The sequence below is a fragment of the Gopherus flavomarginatus genome, chromosome 2 (assembly GCF_025201925.1).
Source record: "Gopherus flavomarginatus isolate rGopFla2 chromosome 2, rGopFla2.mat.asm, whole genome shotgun sequence".
In the NCBI taxonomy this organism is placed as follows: Eukaryota; Metazoa; Chordata; order Testudines; family Testudinidae; genus Gopherus; species Gopherus flavomarginatus.
In genome coordinates this window covers 6,264,214-6,284,765 of record NC_066618.1, presented here as the reverse complement: position 1 = coordinate 6,284,765, position 20,552 = coordinate 6,264,214, and the positions used below count along the sequence as shown (strand labels likewise).

The window sequence follows — 20,552 nt, the reverse complement described above, 5'->3', positions numbered from 1 at the left end:
TATTTATTTGCTGCTTAGGCATTTCAGCTGCCACCTCTGCTAAAGGTCCACTGAGCTGTGGCCTCAATTCTACCATGTACTGGTCTTCAGGGATGCTGCACCCAAGACAGGCTCTTTCAAAATTTTCCAAGAAGGCCTCGGTGTCATCACCTGCCTTGTAGGTGGGAAATTTCCTGTGCTGTGGAACAATCATTGGCGCAGGGTTGTTAGGGTTGGCTGTGTTTTGCTTAGCCTTTTCTAATTCCATGGCCTGTCGGTGGGCTTCCCTCTGGAGTTCCAGCTGTTTTTGGTGGTCTGCATCTTTGGCTGCTTGCTCTCTTTTGTAGGCTGCCTCTCTTTCTCTTTCTCTCAGCTCCATCTCTTGTAGTCTTTTTTCCAGTTCTCGCCTGTGTTTAGCTTCTTTGATTTGTTTTTCGGCCTCCATTTTTGTCTTGGTAGGCATGGTTCCTGTTTTCTTGTGTTGGGGTGCCCTCTGGTGTTTATCTTCTGAACTGCAGGCTCTGTTGCCTCCTGGGATCTGCCTAGCAACAGGGCTTTTGCCCTTTGTTTTCAATGTAAAGCAAACCAGAAAACCCACTTTATTTGCATGTATATAGTGCTGGTATTTGCCTCCTAATGGGAGTGCTATTGCATGACAAAAGACCTGTAACAGCTCCTTAATGGCTTCTTGCTTAATATGCAAGCCACAAACTGCCAGAGAGAGCAGAAAAAAAAATTCTCTCTGGTTCCCTTTTAAAACCAAACTGTTTCTCTCTGCTAAAAAGCCCTTAGCAGAGAAAAGAAAAATATAATATTCCTACTGGCTTCTGGATTCTGTCTATCCCACCGCTGCCACCATATCATACCTTTAGTCCCAGATTTGGACCTTAGCGTCCAAAATATGGGGGTTAGCATGAAAACCTCCAAGCTTAGTTACCAGCTTGGACGTGGTACTTGCTGCCACCACCCAAAAAATTAGAGTGTTTTGGGGCACTCTGGTCCCCCTGAAAAACCTTCCCTGGGGACCCCAAGACCCAAATCCCTTGAGTCTCACAACAAAGGGAAATAATCCTTTTTCCCTTCCCCCCTCCAGGTGCTCCTGGAGAGATACACAGACACAAGCTCTGTGAATCCAAACAGAGTGACTCCCCCTCTCCGTTCCCAGTCCTGGAAACAAAAGCACTTTCCTCTTCACCCAGAGGGAATGCAAAATCAGGCTAGCAAATCCAACACACACAGATCTCCCCCTGATTTCTTCCTCCCACCAATTCCCTGGTGAGTACAGACTCAATTTCCCTGAAATTTCCCAGTAAAGAAAACTTCAACAGGTTTTAACAAGAAAGCTTTATATAAAAAGAAAGAAAAATACATACAAATGGTCTCTCTGTATTAAGGTGACAAATACAGGGTTAATTGCTTAAAACAAATATGAATAAACAGCCTTATTCAAAAAGAATACAAATCAAAGCACTCCAGCACTTATATTCATGCAAATACCAAAGAAAAGAAACCATATAACTTACTATCTGATCTCTTTGTCCTTACACTTAGAAACAGAAGATTAGAAAGCAGAAACTACTTCTCCAAAGCTCAGAGAAAGCAGGCAGACAGAAAACAAAGACCTCAGACACAAAATTCCCTCCACCCAAAGTTGAAAAAATCCGGTTTCCTGATTGGTCCTCTGGTCAGGTGCTTCAGGTGAAAGAGACATTAACCCTTAGCTATCTGTTTATGACAGGGGGGGCAAAGTGAAAACTTCCTGGGGGACAGGAATTTGATATGGGTAGCAGGCAAAGATCTAACGAGGTCCAGTGGCTGGAAGCTGAGACTAGACAAATTGAGACTAGAAGTAAGTCGTATATTTTTAACAGTGAGGTTATGCGGCCATTAGGCCAATATACCAAGAAACGTGGTGGATTGACCATCGGTGGCCATTTTAAATCAAGATTGGCATTTTCCCCCAAAGACATGCTCTAGTTCACACGGGAATTCTCTGGGGCAATTCCCTGGCCTGCCTTGCGTTGGAGCTCAGAGTAGATGATCATTGTGGGCCCTACCAGCCTTGGGATCTCTGAAAATGTCTCTGTGCTCCGGCAGGTTTCATGGACCAATGCAAGTGCCGTTGTTACCTTTGTTTCTTTCTAATGTCAGCCAATTGCAAGTGAAAGGCAGCAGCCCCGGACGCAGAGGTGCACTGAGAACATGTGCAGCATCTCTGCAAGCTACGCCCACGATGCTTTATTCATAATAGTAATAGTGAAAAACAACAAGGAGTCTGGGTTTATTTGGGCATAAGCTTTCATGGATAAATGGGACTGGGAGCAGCTGGCTCACCACAAAAGCAATTTCCCCTCTTTTGGTATTGACACTTCCTCCTCAGTTATTAGGAGTGGACCACATCCACCCTGACTGAATTGGCCATCAGCATTGGTTCTCCACTTGTAATGTAACTCCTTCTGTTCATGTGCCAATATATATTCATGCCTGTATCTGTAATGTTCACTCCGTGCATCTGAAGAAGTGGTTTTTTTACCCATGAAAGCTTAGGCCCAAATAAGTCTGTTAGTCTTTAAGGCACCACCGGACTCCTCATTGTTTTTGTGGATACAGACTAACACGGCTACCCCCTGATACTTAGTAGTACCTAGCACGTCTCATCTTTCGATCCCAAAGCACTTTACAAACAAGGTCAGTACCATTCTCTGGGCATTATAGATGGAAGTGGATTGCCCAGGCTCATCCAGCAGCCAACCTCAGATTCGAATGCAGGTCTCCTGAGTAGATAGCCAGGGCTATAGCCACAAAGCTAGACTGCCATGGAGATAGGTTAGGCTGCTACCTGCTAGAGCACAATCTTGACCTGAGGTGCACCCCTAAGGATGAGACAGGAGTTCAGTCCCCATGACCTATTCAGTCTTTGGCTTCTCTGCTGGTGCTGCAGACAATGATGTCTGCTGTTATTATGATAGCACCTAAAGATCTGAGTCAGGGATCAAGCTTCCCCCCCCCCAATTGTACTAGAGATTGTGCAACGCATTACCCTGCCCCCGTGAGACCACTGTAATGGAGGGTCTGGGGTCTGTCAGTCATGGATATTTCATGGCACGGGAAAATGGATAAATCCACGTACCTCTGTGATCAGCTGAGATAGAGATGCCCCAAGCAAGAGGATAAAATCTCACTCCTATGGCCCAGAACAATAGATGCGTCAATCAAAAGTCAATCCCTTGGCCAGGTGTGGAGATGTCTAAGGAAACTGGAGACCAAAGTGGCCTGTGAAATACTAGATTTGGGGACTGGACTGTGGGAGAACGTCTCAGAGGTAATGAGGGGATGATATTCTTTATATGGGGGGGGACAAGACTTTTGCATTGTCTCGGAGTGCTGCTTCTGAGGGTATGTCTACACTACGGGATTATTCCGATTTTACACAAACCGTTTTTTTAAAACAGACTGTATAAAGTCGAGTGCACGTGACCACACTAAGCACATTAATTCAGTGGTGTGCGTCCATGTACTGAGGCTAGCGTCGATTTCCGGAGCGTTGCACTGTGGGTAGCTATCCCATAGCTATCCCATAGTTCCTGCAATCTCCCCTGCCCATTGGAATGCTGGGTTGAGATCCCAGTGCCTGATGGGGCAAAAAACATCGCCGCTGGTGCTTCTGGGTACAGCATCACCCCTCCCTCCATGAAAGCAGCAGCAGCCAACCATTTCGCACCTTTTTTCCTGGGTGAATTATGCAAATGCCATAGCACAGCAAGCATGGACCTTACTGAGCTCAAGACAGCAATCATGGACGTTTTAAAGACCTCGTGCATTCTCGTGCAGTCAATGCTGAACCGGGACCTGCAAAGCCAGGCAAGGAGGAGGCGGCTATGGCAGCGCGGCGACGAGAGTGATGAGGATATGGACACAAAATTCTCTCAAACCGCGACCCCCTGCACTTTGGAGATCCTGCTGGTAATGGGGAAGGTTCTAGCCATTCAATGCTGATTTTGGGCCTGGGAACCAAGCACAGACTGGTGAGACTGCATAGTTTCGCAGGTTTGGGACGATTCGCAGTGGCTGCGAAACTTTCTCATGTGTAAGGGCACTTTCATGGAACTTTATGACTTGCTTTCCCCTGCACTGAAGCGCCAGAATACCAAGATAAGAACAGCCCTCACAGTTGAGAAGCGAGTGGCGATAGCCCTCTGGAAGCTTGCAACACCAAACAGCTACTGGTCAGTCGGGAATCAATTTGGAGTGGGCAAATCTACTGTGGGGGCTGCTGTGATGCAAGTAGCCAAAGCAATCACTGAGCTGCTGCTACGAAAGGTGGTGACTCTGGGAAATGTGCAGGTCATAGTGGATGGCTTTGCTGCAATGGGATTCCCTAACTGTGGTGGGGTGATAGATGGAACCCATATCCCTATCTTGGCACCGGAGCACCAGGGCACCCAGTACGAAAACCGCAAGGGGTACTTTTCAATGGTGCTGCAAGCACTGGTGGATCACAAGGGACATTTCACCAACATCCACGTGGGATGGCCAGGAAGGGTTCATGACGCTCGCATCTTCAGGAACACTACTCTGTTTAAACGGCTGCAGCAAGGGACTTACTTCCCAGACCAGAAAATAACAGTTGGGGATGTTGAAATGCCTGTCGTTGTCCTGGGGGACCCAGCCTACCCCTTGATGCCATGGCTCATGAAGCCATACGCAGGCATCCTGGACAGTGGTCAGGAGCTGTTCAACTACAGGCTGAGCAAGTGCAGAATGGTGGTAGAATGTGCATTTGGCCGTTTAAAGGCGCGCTGGCGCACATTACTGACTCGCTCAGACCTCAGCCAAACCAATGTCCCCATTGTTATTGCTGCTTGCTGTGTGCTCCACAATCTCTGTGAGAGTAAGGAGGAGACCTGTATGGCGGGGTGGGAGGCTGAGGCAAATCACCTGGCCGCTGATTACGCACAGCCAGACACCAGGGAGATTAGAAGAGCACACCAGGAAGAGGTGCGCATCAGAGAAGCTTTGAAAACCAGTTTCATCACTGGCCAGGGTACAGTGTGACTGTTGTGTTTGTTTCTCCTTGATGAAAACTCCCCCCTTGATTGACTCATTCCCTGTAAGCCACCCTCCCCCCTTAGATTACAGCTTGCTTTCTAAGGAAATAAAGTCACTCTCGTTTACAAATCATGTATTCTTTATTATTTAATTATAAAAAGAGGGAGAGAACTGACAAGGTAGCCTGGGTGGGGTTTGGGAGGAGAATAGTAGGGAAGGAAAAGGCCACTAAAAAAATTTCATAATAATGACAGCCTTTAGGTTGGGCTGTCCACTGGGGTGGAGTGGGCGGGTGCACGGAGCCTACCTCCACGATTTCTTACTCGTCTGGCGGGTGAGGAGGCTAAGGAACATAGTGAGGGGGGAGGGTGGTTATACAGGGGCTGCAGTGGCACTCTGTGATCCTGCTGCCATTCCTGAAGCTCCACCATATGCCGGAGCAAGCACTTCTGGTAACCTCACCGCAATCAGAGAATGAACTCCAACACTGGCTCAAAGACTTGATCAGCGGGCCAGGTGAACCTTGAGAAGGAGGTAATGGGAAAGACGGGTGTCTGTAGGGAAGAGAGGCAGGATGGTCAAATGGTTAGGACGCAAGTCTGTGTTCTTAGAGGTTGGGTTCAACACCATCCTGTGCCACAGACTTTCTGCGTGACAGTGCGTGAGTCACTGAGATTCTCTGTGCCTCGGTTCTCGATCTATAGAATGGGGATAGTAACACACTATGGTGTTGGGGGTCACCTTAGCGTGATTAAAACTATCAAAATTTGGCCTCATGTTATTACTCCTCAGAAATCATGACTTTAATAAGAAGTATTTTTGGAACTGTTTTCTTTAATAGCTTTCAATTAGACATCCTGTTCAGAATCTTTAATATGAAATTGACGTGGTTTCTAGCCTGCAGGAGTGGTGAGCTGTGAAATAGATGCGTTTCCCTCCTGGCCAGTCCCAGTAGCCAACTAAAGGCTGTTCAACTTGTCATTTCAACAGGACACCCCCAGGACATATTGTGCTTTAAATCCCCCACCCCAGCCTCTTAACTACAGACATGGGGATATGTTGCTTCTCTTTCCAAGGATCTAGTCCATTGATTTCACAGAGCGCTGCTTTCTCTTGCTCCTCCTGTGGCAGGAGGACACCTGGGGCTCATGAAAATGCAGGCTGTGTTTGTTTAGATGGCTCAGTTTACAAAGCGGAACACAGTCAGGTGTCTTACATGACAGCACCTCCAGGTGCCATAACTGAAAAGGTTGTCTGGTGCCGAGAGGGGGATCTAGGCAAGGGAGGCAGTGAGCCGGTGCCTAAAGCATTGCAGCAGTGGGGAAGACACACTGGAGGAGGACTCATTTTCAGAGAAAGGGTGATTGAGTCATTAAAATCCATTGGGGAATGTGCTTGTATCCTCCTCTTTGATAAATCCCCCCCTAAGTATAAGAGCAATCAGACATTTCTTCAAAGATTGCAAACCTATTGGGAGCGACAAGTCAAAATGAGGTCTGAAAAGTCCAAGTTTGCATACTGGAGTTTCAAAGTGTTCACATCATCTTCCCAGTGTTTGGAAGGGGCGGGAGCTGCGTGTTCCCTCCTGTGACTCCTCTCCGGAGCCTGGTAAGCTCCACCTCCCGTCTGGTTCCTGCAAAAGAGCAATAAAAAGTAAAAATAAAATAAATAGAATCCATTCCCTCGTAACCTTGATAGCTGCAAAACCGTCTCCAGAGACAGGAGTTTACGAGGCCAATAAAGCTGAGGAACATCTGCTTTAAAAGAAAAAGTATATCGTAACCAAGCATGGAGCGTGTGTTCTAGGAATGGGGCCCAACACAGAGCCTTTTGGGGTACTCACTCATATCGTCTTTCGAAGATAAGAGAGAAATAGCTGCATCAGCCAAGACAAATACAAATCTGCAGTGTCAGACCAACCTTCACCTCCTTTTATGGTGCTCCTGATGGATTAGCCTGTGAAAAACATTCAGACTTCAGAACCAACCAGGGAATCTCAACAACTAAAGGTCATCCAGCAGTCTCGGTCAAGTTTCCTACTCTTGTCAATGTCAAGAGTCAAGTGCTTGTGGAAACATCCGGGCTGTTCAAACAGATGTTACTAACTGCATCATGATCTAGACTGGAATTACTTTAGCCTAGGGATTTCACTCTCCAGGCTTGGACCTTTCGGACACATGGTGCAGACTTATAGTGCTAGAGCTAAAGACTTTTCTCCCTCCACAGGTGGCAGTAGTAGGCTGTTATCCTCTAGCCAGTCTGCCACAATGGGAAGATGTGTCATGCCCTTTGCCAGGGGTTATACATGTGTCCTGAATGTTACTAAAGCTGACACCCAAAGTTGTGACTGCATGGTCTCTATGCAACAAGTCTATCTTGTAAATGCAGAGAAAACCTGTCTGCTTTGGTAGGGCCAGTGAGAAGCTGTGTTGAGTTTTTGTCAGCTGCATGCTACTCATTGCATAGCTTAGCACCCCCTAAGTCACTCCTGGGATGTAATCAAAATGCAGGCAATTTCTCTGAGTGCATCATGCCTAGGCAGGTTGAGCAGATGTTCCGATGCAGCTTGTCCTGAGTCCACGGCCAAGCAATGCGCAATGAAGGCTGCAAAACATTTACGCGCTTTGATAAACAATGTTTGCCAGACACAAAGCTCAGCATCACCAAGATTTGAAGGCACTAGCGTGGCAAGAAGACTGATCAACTGGGTTGCATCCATGAGGATCGTATCCAGGTGCCTGAGATTGAGGAGCTTACCAGGTGTCCTCCTGCATGAACGCAACTGCTCTCTTGTTACTGCATCAGCTCTCCAAGGAGACCAGGCCTGAGTCAATGTCAACAGTCGTGTGGCAGGTGGAGCAGAATCTGGCAAATAAAACCCAGCAGATCCTTTTTACAACACAACAAAACCCCAAGCAGGGTAGAGATTCATAGAGTTCAAGGCCAGAAGGGACCTTTGTGATCATCTCGTCTGACCTCCCATATAACACAGGCCAGAGAAAGTCCCCAAAATAATTCCCAGAACAGTTTGTTAGAAAAACATCCAGTCTTGACTTCAGAATTGTCAATGACTCTTGGTAAATTGTCCCAGTGGCTAATTACCATCACTGTAAATCATTGAAGCTTTACTTCCAGTCTGAATTTGTCCAGTTTCAACTTCAAGCCATTAGATTGTGGAATATCTTTCTCTGCAAGACTGATGACTCCATTATTACATACGTGTTCCCCATGTAGATACCTACAGGCTGCAATCATGACACCCCTTAGCCTTCTTTTTCTCAAGCTGAATAGATTGAGCTATTTGAGTCCATCACTGTCAGGCGGGTTTTCTAATCCTTTATCATTCTTGTGGCTCTTCTCTGAACCTTCTCCAATTTATCAACCTCCTTCTTGAATTGTGGGCACAAGAACTGGACGCAGGTTACAGCAGCGGTCACACCAATGCCATATACGAAGGTAAAATAACCTCTCTACTCATACTCAAGATTCCCCTGATTATGCTCTTTTGGCCATCAGGTCACACTGGGAGCTCATGTTCAGCTGATTATCCACCATGACCCCCCATCATATTTAGAGACCCTGCTTCCCAGGATAGAGTCCTTCATCTTGTAAAGACGGCCCTCATTCTTAGTTCCTAGATCTAAACATTTACATTTAGCCGTATTAACATGCTTATTGTTTGCTTGTGCCAAGTTTACCAAGCGATCCAGATCTCTCAGAACCAATACCCTGAACTCTTCATAATTTACCATTCCCCCAACGTTTATGCTATCTGCAAGCTTTATCAGTGATGATTTTATGTTTTCATCCAGGTAAGTGATTAAATATATTAAATGGCCTAGGGCCAAGAACAGATCTCTGTGGGACCCTCACTGGAAACACACCTGCTCCATGATGTTTCCCCATTTTGAGACCTATCAGTTAGACAGTTTTTAGTCCATTTATCATGTGCCATGTTTTGATCATTCTAGTTTTTTTAATCAAAACGTCGTGCGGTACCAAGTCAGGGCAGGATTTTCTGCCTTGGCTGTGATGTCTCCGAGGAGCTACCTTGTATGTTCTGCCACCTGCAGCCCCTGTGTCAGAGTGCAGCCCCCTGAGTCCTCTTCTTGGAGCAGAGGCAGCCAGCTGTGCTGGATCAGGTGAGGGATTGAGGATGTGGTCTACAGAGTGGGATTAAGCCACCAAATTCTCATATGCTTTTCAGCTGGGGGACTGGGTGAGCAGGGCTCGGAGGTGAGTGCACTGTCACTGCGCACCCCCCAGCATTCCCCTCTTCCTTGCCACCAACCACCTCACCCTTCCTTTCCTTTCCAATTCATTCCCCTCCTCCTTCGTCCCCCTCGTTTCTTCTTCTTCCTGACTTATCCCATCCTTTACATCCCTAGTCTTTAAACACCATTCTCCCCCTCTTCCTCTTGTAATGACTCCCCTCCCCGCCCCTCCACCAGTGGCATAGAGGGGAGAAAAATATGCATGTGCAAGGACAGAGTCATGGGTTCATATGTCCTGCCCTAGCCCCCCTTCCGCCCCCCATGCAGTGCTGGAAGGGGCAGAGCTGCCTCTCAGCCATGGAGAGATCATCCCTGTTATTGATTTGTATTTCCACAGCCCCGATCCCAGTGCAGGACCCCCGTGGGCACAAACCCGTATCAAAAAAAAGCATCCATGGCCCCAAAAGTGTGCGGGGGAAGCGCAGGGCATAATTATCAGGGATCATTTCCATGCAGATGTGCTCAGTGTGGATAATTCAGCTATGCCACAGGGGCCTTCTCCGGCCCCTTGACCTCTCCCATTGACAAGGGCAGAGTCTGAGGCCAGGATTTTTCCCTGTTGCTCTCTTGACTTTGTCCCCCACTCCTCCCTGGCCCGGAACCATGCGTGGGACACCGCTCAGCTCCTAGACCCCCTTGTCCTTCACTCCTGGCAATGGGGTAGCTGCTTAGCTACTGCAACTCCAGCAGGGCCAACTGGCACGCCGCCTTTATTTATTTTAAATTCTTTCCAGCGTGAACCTGACAGGAAATCAATCTCAGTCCACATTCTTTATGATGGCAATAACGCCCGTGCATTGAAAACACAATCACACAAGGTGGACTAGCTGGTCCCACCCCACCCCCCCGGCGATCGGTTTGTGTTTGCAACAAATGCTACCGGGTTTGTTATTTTGCTTGGGTTTTTCTTGCGGAGACTTGGGTGGAGAAAGAACGAGAGAGTGGTGGGGGTGGGGGTAGGGGTTACCACCCCTTGCAGCAGCTAAAATTTCCAACACTGTGTTGACAGCTCCTGTGATTTTACTGCACTTCTTGGGATCTATTTTTTGTGAAGCCCCAGCTTCTGGAGTCAGATGATTAAGCAAGATTTTCAGCTTGCATTTAAAAACAAAAATCACTTTCTAGCCCCACCCATGCAGAAGAAAAGTGACAAAAACTTTAAAGGTTCAAAAGTCACCAGGCACATAAAAAGGACCCCAGATTTATTATTATTTCCTTCTCCTGAAGCATTGGGTACTGGTCCCTCTCTGAAACAGGATGAGCCACTGTCTGATTCAGTCTAGCAATTTGCACTCTGATATGTAAGTCCTATCGAGGGTTGTGCTGTAGAGGATACTCCATCACTGGGCATTGTTAAATCATGATGGAGTGTTTTTCTAACAGATCTGCTCTAGTCAAGCAGAGCACTTGCACTTGAAGCAGGAATTAACACAGGGAGGTCCTATGGCCTGTGTGATGGAGCTCAGACTGTATTACCACAGTGGTCCCTTCTGGGCTGAATCTATGGATAGCACCATGTTTATTTTTTTTCTACATGTCTAGTGAGTTCAGCTTACAAGCAAAAGGAGGGTTATATTTTAAGAACCTCCTACCCCGCAGCCTCAATCTGGGAGCTGAGAGTCAAGCTGGGTTCTTTCCTTCAGGTGCAGCATCCCTAGTAATAAAGGTTGCCAAGGGTAAATTTGTCCTCGGTGCTCCCCCATTGTTTCCAAACATCAGTGGGAACGTTTTGGAGCTTAGTATACCATCTGTGACTGGCAGCAAGAAAAGGGGCCTGCTCTAGTGACTAGAGCACTGGGCTACGAGTCAGGAGAAGTGGGTTCTAGTTCTGACTCTACTGCTGATCTGCTGGGGGACCTCGGACAAGACATTTCACCGCCGCTTTCTTTTCTATGTAAGTGTAAGATCTTTGGTGCAGGGAATCAGGGCTTGTTAGCACATACAGCGCTGCGGTGGCACCAAGACGCCTTATGCTGTCGGGAGAGATCTCTCCCGTTGGCATAATAAAACCACCTCCACGAGCGGCGGTAGCTATGTCAGCAGGAGATGTTCTCTTCTCGTCTCCGACAGAGCACTGTCCACATTGGTGCTTATGTTGGTGTAACTTATGTCACACAGCTAAGTGGGTTATTCACACCCCTGAGCAACACAAGTAATGCCGACAAAGCTGTGGTGCAGATATAGCCTCTGTCTCCCACGATGAGTGCGGATCGTGTCTAGGCCAATGGGACCCCGATCTTGATTGGGACTTCGAAGTGCTCCTTGGTGGGTTCCCTCTCCCTTAACTCCGCAGGGCTCACACAAGTACAAGCCCCTCTTCGTGACTCGTATTGGCAGTTGTGATTGAGTACCCACCGGAAGCAGACCTGCTGAGTTAGGGGTGGTCAAAAAATATCCAACTCAATTCTGGGGGAAACTTCTGCAGGAAATGTGCATTTTTCCTAAATGGTTTGTTGAAAACATTTTCCCCTGAACCCAAAATTCTTCACTTCCCCCCACTGCCCACACAGAAAGAATCTAATATTTTTCATGGGGAGGGGAGGCAGGGATTCCTGGCTAGTTCTGCTGCTGAGTGAATCCATGTTCATTTCTACAATCATTTGTTAAGAGTATAACAAGACTTGGAGTCCCGACATGTCTTTACTGATTGGATGGGCTGGGGCTGGGGGAAGGTAACCCTCACCTGCAGTCAAAGATGGAATTGGTTGATGGAGTTGGCCCAGCCAATCATCTGCGACAGAGCTAGGCTTTGAACCAGTCCCCAAGATGTCATCTGGTGCCTTTAACACAAAGCCACCCTCCTTCAGTCCCCCTGCCCCAGTTGGGTACATAAGATGCTTTGTATCGCTGGAGAATACGGTCATGTTTAATCCTAAGGGATGCAGAGAATAGGTTGCACGGGACAGCCATGTGCCTGCAAAAGTGGACAGGGCATGAGACAACGAACGACAAGTCCAGTGCACAAGGGCGCCAGGAGAGCGCTTCCATCAGCTTCAGTGGGAGACGCAGACATGCAGGGACGGTATAATCAGCCCATGTCCACATGCCGCGTGCTTCACCCAATTCCCTCTTTACCAAGCAGGGCCCAGATCCTCAGCTGGTGTCAATCCACCTTGGCCAATTAACACCCCGGAAATTATGCTGCTTTATAGCAGCTGGTGCTGCTGGCCCCAGATCTAAACGCAAACACAAAGGAGCTTGGGGACAGTAAACCTCTCCAGCGCCGCTGACCTTAGCCTGTGGCAATGGAGGAGCTCCTGATACCCGGACGGTGATCTCTGCTGCTGTAGAGCTCTGGGCAGCATCTGCACCAACAGGAGACACCTGCCCTGAGCTGATGTTCCAATTCTCCTTCTCTGTTGCATCCTCTGCCCAGCTGCTCCGAAGGGCTGAGCTAGAACCTCACCGGGCCTGGTTTGCTGATGACTCTCCCACCACGCCCTGCCATCCCAGCGGCAGACCTTTTCAGGCTCCTCCGCACCGGATAGCACACGACCTCTGGCTTCGCTGGAGCCAGCCAGGTCTCTGGGCCGCAGAAACTGGCCCGGACCTGCATTCAACGCAAAAGAAAGCGGCCTTTGAACCTGGCGAGGGGATAGCACCTGATCTGAAGTCACTGGAAAAGCTGTCATTGGCCTCAGTGAGCTTTTGATCAGGTGCTTAGAACCTGACCTGTGGTGACATTTCTGCACCCCGGATGCACCTCTGGGCTCCACCTCATTGCCTAGCCTGCCGTGTTCTCACTCTGCTCGGATCCACCTCTGGGTTTGTTTTTTGCAATTATGAGCACAAATTGTTTAATTTCCCTCTCTGCTCCAGGAAAACAATTCGTCGTGGTCCGGACAGCACGTCCCCCACAGCCCCTTGTATCGGTACCGTAAGCCGTCGCAACGTTTTAACCGTAACCAGGAATCTATTTGCTTTTGGCTCTTTTTCTGACCCGCTGCCAGGGCAGTTTCACAAAAAGGATACTGTTATTTCTGAAAATGAGTCCCATAAACAAGGATGAATATGACCTCTCCGTTGAGACTTGGGGTTTACTTTAGTGGCTGGGAGATCGGCCAATGAAATGGAAATACCAGAAAACATTATCATAATTACCCCGTGGCCTCCTCTGGGGGCAAGGAAAACCTTTTTATTTTACAGGCCCTGGATAGAATCACTACCTAGCCCTCCTCCGCCTAGCCCTTTTCCTACTGTGCCTTTCTGCATTTTGCTAACACCGAAACGATGCCTCGAGCCTTCCCTGCAAGCAGCTTTTTGGCAAAAGGGGGTGATGTGAAGCCAAGAGGTGAAAACCATTGACAGAGGGAAAAGATGCCAGCAGATGTCTTCTTAACTGCAAGGTGTTAGGAGCTGTGCCAGCTGCCCAGGCCTATTCCCTCCCACACTACCCTGTGTAGGGTGACCAGATATCCTGAGTTTATACAGACAGTCCTGATTTCTGGATCTTTTTTGTATGTAAGCTTCTATTACCCCCCACACTGATTTTTCACATTGGAATCATAGAATCTCATGGTTGGAAGAGACCTCAGGAGATCACCTAATCCAACCCCCTGCTCAAAGCAGGGCCAAACCCCAGACAGATTTTTACCCCAGTTCCCTAAATGGTTTCCTCAAGGATTGAGCTCACAACCTTGGGTTTAGGAGGCCAATGCTCAAACCACTGAACCATCAGTCTTGGCTCTGCGCTCATCCTGAGTACAGGAAGGTCTGTGCTTGGGCAGGGGACTGAGGATGTTTTTGCCGGGGCAGTGACGTGTCCCTACATTCGCCTGGTTAACTGTCGGCCCATATTGTCCCCTGAGGTGGCCTTACCTGCAGCGAAGCTCCTGAGGTCCGCAGGGCTACAGCTGGACTCTTGCAAAGCTCTTAGCACCACTCCAGCTCCAGGTTCTGCAAACCCCCACTTGCATCCGAGCCACGAGCCTTTCAGTGCAGTTGCCCTTGGTGTGCATCCCTTGCATAGGCTGGTGACGCTGCTCTTTGCAGCCAGGTGGCTTACACCTGCCAGGAGCTGACTCCCAAAAGGCATAGCGCCCTTGCAGATCACCCGCCACCCGGCTGGATCTCTGGATAACTTCTTACGGCTACTCAGTGGATGTCCACCACTGGCAATCGTCTGGCGCCACGCAAGCTTTTGGCTGGTGGGAACTGGGTTAAGACCTGCTGGTGCGAATCATTGCTTATCCCGGTTTATCCCGTCTCTCCTCCGGGATTGCACTGGGGTAGCTGTGGCAGTAGAATGATCACTAACTGGCTGTGATTGGTGCAGTTCTGCAGTATAGACAAGGTGAAGGGTTTGGGGTCTTTCCTTTCTTCTTCTTAGCATATGCTCAACATGCCTTGGGTGGCAGCTGACCAGGACTCAACCCCAAATTTGGTTCCCTGGTTGAATCATTAGCGTCCCCGGCCCGGGCTGGGTACTGGAGCGGTGTGCAATGTGAATGCTGATCCATAGCCCCCTTCTTTCCTTTGAAGCCCTGAGGCACAACTGTAGGTGCAAAGTAGCGAGTGCTGAAGAGCAGAATCTAGGTCAGAGATGGGCAAACTTTTTGGCTCAGGGGCCACATCTGGGTATGGAAATTGTGTGGCGGGCCATGAACGCTCTCGAAATTGGGGGTTGGGGTGCAAAGGGGGCGAGGGTTGGGACTGAGGCGTTAGGAGGGCGGGAAGGGAATCAGCACTGGGGCAGGGGGCTGGGACATGGGAGGGAGTCAGAGTGCAGGATCTGGGGGGTGCTTACCTCAAGCAGCTCTCAGAAGCAGCGCCATGTCCCCCTCTCCGGCTCCTACGCAGAGGTGCAGCCTGTGGCTCTGCGCACTGCCCTGTCCACAGGTGCCACCCCTGCAGCTCCCACTGGCCGTGGTTCCCTGCCAATGGGAGCTGCAGGGGCGGCGCTTGGGGTGGGGGCAGCGTGTGGAGCCCCCTGACTGCCCCTATGCATAGGAACCAGAGCAGGGAGATGCTGCTGCTTCTGGAAGCCTCATGGAGCAGGACAAGCCCCAGACCTGGCTCTCTGGCGGGAGCTTGAGGGCTGGATTAAAATGCCTGGGGGCTAGGTGGCCCCCGGGCTGTAGTTTGCCCATCCCTGATCTAGATGCAGGTGCATGAAAAGGAGGGTTGTCTATGATCAGATGATTGTAGCCCTTGCAGCAGGAGGCAGTGTGGCCTAGCAGGTCGTACACTAACTTGTGACTCAGGAAACTTGGGTTCTATGCCTAGCTCTGACCTGGTGGGTAACCCTGGACCTGCTCTGTGCCTCAGTTTCCCTGTTGTAAAAAGAAGATCGTGATGCCGATCTTGACTGCAAAAGCATGTTGAAATCTGCTAATGAAAAGAACTGGGTACCACTATGTGTATGTGGGTGTCCCAGTGTATCTGACGCCTTCGTGTGTTAGGCCTCTCTGTCTGTGCCCGTTCCACAGAGGATGAGAGTTTGTCACAAACTGCACTCAACCTGGAAGGCTTTGTGCTCCAGAGGTGCCCAGTTTGATCCTAGCATGGGCCAATATGGAGCTGTGGCAACAGCAGCGTGTTTGTGATGGAATATGACTCTGCGTTTGGGTCAGTGCTACCCACAGGAAAGGCCCCGTGTGTATGACTGGCTCTTAGTCTGTAGTTAAACTCAAAGCCCTTGTACCTCTTCCAAGAGACAGGGAGAAAACCATGTATCTCCAGTGACTGCACTGGCTTATGACTGGTCGAGCTTGCTGCATTTGTGTAATGATTGCGCTTCTCTCTAGCTGTAGATCTTTGCTGGGGCAGAACCATTTCAGAATCCGCCCCCCCCCCACCTCCTGTTTTATAGATGGGGAACTGAGTCACAGAGAATGCCAGCAGGCTTTTCTCATGGGGCGCCCAATGCCGAACAGTTTTGGGTGCCCAGCTTGACACTCCTTGGGCCTGTTGCTTGGAAGTGCTGAGGCCGAACCCCTGCAGCTCCCATCGACTGCAGGTGCAGGCTGGGATTGCTCAGCCCCTCTGAAAATCAGGCCTCAGGGGTTTCAAATTGGGCAGCCAGAATGGAGACCACTTTGCAGACTTTAGTAGGAATCCTTATAGCCCAAACTGCAGCACTTCTGAAAATAAAGCCGCTTGTCTTTAACAGTGAAGGTCATTAACCACTGGGACACTTTGCCCAGGGTCATGGGGAGTCTCCACCACTGCCAATTTTTAAATCAAGATTGGATCAAAAATATCTGCTTCAGTTCAAACAGGAATTAATTTGGGGAAGGCTTAAGACCTTTGCTATACCAGAAGTCTGACTAGGTGATCACTATGGTTCCTTCTGGCTTTATCGTCAATGCACCTATATAATCTATTAATTTTATGTAGGTGGCTAACTTTAGGGGCACTCTGATTTGAAAATTTTGGCCTACTGACTGCTAATCTCTCTAGCGGGGTCATTCTCAAATATTTGTGGACCAGAATTTAGGAATGCTCATCAAAAAAGAAGTGTCACCAAACCCGCTGTGACCACATACATATGTTGCCATAGATTTGATTGGATTGCAATGAGAACAGGTCTGGTTCTTTATTTTGATCTTCTACTATCATGCTGGAAGCATGTTATCTAAGTGCAAGAGAAGCAGGAAGTGAAAGTGACAAGCAAATAGCAGGAGAAAGTCAGCAATTTAGTTTCACGATCCAAATGGAAGATATGGATGGTTTTGTGGTGAGGCACTGGACTGCGGTGTTGCCAATGCTTGTGATTTTACCAGGTGTTTCCCAATAGTTGGTGTTTGCCTTAAAGCCTCAGCTTCTGGAGTCATGTGATTCCCTGAGAATCTCAGCTATCATTCTGGGGGAAAAAAGGAAATTTCTAGCCTTTGTGGTAGTGGAGAAAAGCTGAAAAATGTGACCTTGGGTGCACCCTATGGGATCAGCCCCCAAAGGCATATCAAATTAATGCCCAAAGTCTTTTTTGTTTTGTTTTTACTCTCAACTTTTGAAGCAATCTCATGATTTTTGGGAGCCTGATGCATGTTTTTCAAAAGCTTGGGGTTGGCAACACTGGGACTGGGATGTAGAAAATCTGCGTTCAGTTCCCAATTCTGCCACAGGCTTCCTGTAGGACTATGGGCAAGTCACTTAACTGTGCCGTGCCTTAGTTCCCCTTCTGCAAAAGGGGGATAATAGAGGTTCATGTTTATGTCTTGTCTATTTAGACTGTGAGTTCTTCTGGGCAGGGACTGTGTCTTGCTATGATACATGCAGTGCTTAGCACAGCGGGGTGCTGATCTCCACTGGGGCCTCTAAGAGGCTCAATACAACAAATAATGCTAACCAGAGAGAAGAAAAGAAATAAATAAGCAACCCTCTTAAGCAGTGAGAAGCAAATTAGATTTGTGCATCTCCCACCCAGTTTAAATCATCATCTAAAGTGGCACTAGGAACAGATGCAGAGAATTTTAAACATTCAGGGCCAGATTCTGCTGTAACGCCACCCGTTTCGCTGGAGTCACTTTGGGTTTACACAGGTGTAACTGACCCAGGACTCTTATGTTTCCCAGGTAATGATGCTTTAAATGCAGACTAGCCAACCACCTGGAAAGAGACTCCTTTACTTTGCATTCACTTCAAGGCTGTTTTCATAGCATCTGCCACTTATGAGGAAGGATTTTCTTGTGGATGTTATCCTCTCTAATCTGGTCTATCTTGCTCTGTTTTTCTGTCTAAGGGTTCTCTATCACATCCATCACTGTAGAATTTAAGAAGTACACAGGTACATTTGATCTACATGTTGAGGCCCCCGGTGGTTCATGGAAGCTTTCTGCTTTTCCCTCTTCCTTGCATATGGGCTAAACGTCTATTTATTTATTTATGTTTATTCTCCCCATCATCCTCCATCATGCTGAATCTGATGGAAATGCTCTATTGAAAGGAAAGGTTCTGCATCATACATTATGTATGGCCAGACTGTGGATCACTCCCAGCTTAAAACCAATGTGTATAAAAGCCCGGGCATGTTTTACTATTTATGTTGCTGTAGCACCTAGTTACCGCAGCTGAGATCAGGACTCCATTGTGCTTGGTGCTGCACAGACATATAACTAGAGACACTCCCTGCTTGTCTGAATAGACAAAGAGGTAGAGCTGTGCAGGAAATGGTTTTCTCATCTTGGGAAAATATCTGAGATTTTGAAAGCTTTTCCCATCCCTAATCAGGACAAAATGTCAAAATCTCAAAAATGTTCATGAGCCACTAAATGGAATTTTTTTTCTGGTTCGGATCAGGCAAAATGTTTCATTCGGTCATTTCAAAGCAATTCATTTCTATTTCAACCATTATTTAAAAAAAAATATGTCTTTCTATCGTTAGCTCAAACCTCTAAACGAAAAGCCATTTCAGATGGGGAAACAGGGATTTTTCGTTTAGAAGGTGGTGAAATGAGATGTTTTGACAATAGCAGAACTCCCTCGCCCCACCACGCATTTTCATGACTTTCCTCAAAACCGACCCTTTGCCATTCATGGTTTTGGTTTTGATGAATCGCTATTTTTCCTTGGGAAAACAGTTCACTGAAAAATTCTTGACCAGCCCTACATAGAGAGAAAGGGGATCACCTAAGGCCAAACGTACTCAGGCAGCTAGTCCAAGCAGACCCCCCATGCCGCTGCCGTGACCCTGCTGTTTTTAGGTGCCAACTCTGCTCAAGCTAGTGCTACGTCTGTCCGGACCGGGAATCACCCCTCCCACCTGCTGTGCAGACGAAGCTTTTGGAGCATGGGCTGTGGCTTGCTGTGCATTTACACAGCCCCGTCCTGATCTACTGCCTGCTTGTGCCCCTCCAGGCCCTGCACCTCTCCTGCCTCCTGCAGTTCTCATGGTGCTTGTTCACCCACCTCAACCCAAGTGGGAAGGCTTCTGTGTTGTGTCCAGCAAGGGACAGCCCTTCTGGGGCATGCACGTGACACCTCGGGTGGACGGAGAATACGCTGGCCTCCGGGGTGCTGCAGGCTGGGTCAGGCTTGGCAGCGGGCAAACGCAGGAGGAACCAAGCCTCCCGGGTGCAAAGTTTACAGGTTCAGTTTCCTGAGCCCTCCGGACTTCTGGGGCAGGGGCTGGCAGCCCGGCTGTCAATGTTTGTTCTTGGATTTTGGATGGGATGTTGATTGAGGCAGGTGCCATATGGCCCAGGGCCTGCCCGAGGAATTTGAAATAGCACAGCATGAATGGGGGCAGGTTGTGGGATTTAAAGGGGCAGGAGTCCTCCATATTTTTAACTCCTTTGGTATTTTGAAGCATGGGAGGGGGAGGGGTTGGAAGGCTGGAATCTCAGCTCAGCTGTTCCCTGGTGTTATATTTATCTGTGTTCCTGTATTTAAGTATTACTCAATGGGATTTTTTTTAATAGCTTCGTCCCTCCATGCTGCGGACTTTGGTGTCCTGCCCTAGAAATCCCTCCCTTTCTGTGTGTGTGTGTCTAGCTCTTTTTGGTCTCTCTGCAAGATCTCGAGACAGTTGCTCGTGGCGTCTCAGAATGGATCAATGGGGATTCTAATTATGGAGCAAGAATAAATACATCTAGGGACTGGCAAGGAAGCTGCAGGTGGCTGGGATAACAGTCTAATAGGCTGTAGAGCAGGCGTGGTGGATGCTCTGGTGTTCCTCTGCTGGATGGATGCAGAATTGCTCAACTGTGTCCTCTGCCCCATACTGTTTAATATGGGATTTTCAAAGCAGCCTAGTCTATCCAAGGCACTTACACAGCCCCTGTTACTGCAGGATCTCAGCATCTCACAAGCTTTAATGTACTTACACTCACAGTTCCCATGTGAGGCAGGGCTGTGTTATTCTCCCTATTATACAGATGAGAAACTGAGGCACAGAGAGGCTAAGTGACTTGCCCAAGGTCTTACAGGTAATCTGTGGCAGGGGAGGGCTTTGACCCAGACCTCCCAAGTCCTAAGCCAATGTCCTGCCTATTGGACCAGCCTCTTAAACACAAAGGGGCATCATCAGCACCTTTGAAAATCTCCCCGTAGCTGATTTGTCTCTAATTCACTGATCCTCCCACTACCCCGTCCCCATCCCTGGACAGGATGCAATGGCAGCCCCTTGCTTTGCATGCTGTGCGATGTGCGGGTGAATGCAGATCCTCTGGCCGTTGAATCCTCGCATGCTTCACCAGCATTTTCTCCTTCCTCTGCAGCGTGGGGTACCGGTCACTTGCCGGAGGATTCTCTGCCCCTTGAAGTCTTTAAACCAGGGAAAGGGAATGGACTGGCAACAGGCAATGCTTC

At 48.5% G+C, this 20,552-nt stretch overlaps 1 protein-coding gene across 1 annotated transcript in view; it reads left to right on the top strand.

Annotated features, from left to right (window-relative positions):
* PTH1R (parathyroid hormone 1 receptor) overlaps positions 1 to 20,552 on the top strand; it is a 186,085-nt gene that overhangs the window by 80,646 nt on the left and 84,887 nt on the right. The window lies entirely within an intron of this gene.